A 600-nucleotide genomic window follows, 5' to 3' on the forward strand; every position below is an offset into this window, starting at 1 on the left:
GAACAGTGCATTCCAAATATCACATCAAAGTTTTCTCCTTTTTTTTCTTAAGCAAGGACTGATTTAATTTTAATCATTTGAATTATTATTGTATTTTTTTCTCATTTCTAAGGTGACTGTAAGCTGTTGTGTAAAGTTAGCATTCTGTTTGCTAAACAAAATTACCTAGATCTGTCATTTTGTGTCTGGCATGGAAAGTTGATAAGAACCCCTCCTTCCAGTTAAGTTTGTTACTCACTTGATCAGCAAGTAATAGTGGTTACCAATACATGTATATAATACATCTGGTACTGACGTGTCTCCTAGGTTACATCATCATGCCTCTCAACTTGCAAGTCTCAGAAGGAAATAATGGCTGTTTTGATAAGTCTGGAGTGCCGGCCCAGCTTTCTGGCACATCCAGTTGTGACTTGGCCCAGGTGTCTGCAGGGCATTAAACCATTTTCACGCACGATGTTGATTACAGGTTTCTAAGGGACGTCTTCATTCCAAAGCGTTTTAATTCTGGAAAAAGCAGGAGTTTTTTTGAAGATGTCCCTTGTGTTCAGATACTGTAGTTAAGAGGTATGTCATGCCTTCATGTCCAAAGAGGTCACTCGC

The sequence above is a fragment of the Salvelinus fontinalis genome, chromosome 35, assembly GCF_029448725.1.
Source record: "Salvelinus fontinalis isolate EN_2023a chromosome 35, ASM2944872v1, whole genome shotgun sequence".
NCBI classification, from domain to species: domain Eukaryota; kingdom Metazoa; phylum Chordata; class Actinopteri; order Salmoniformes; family Salmonidae; genus Salvelinus; species Salvelinus fontinalis.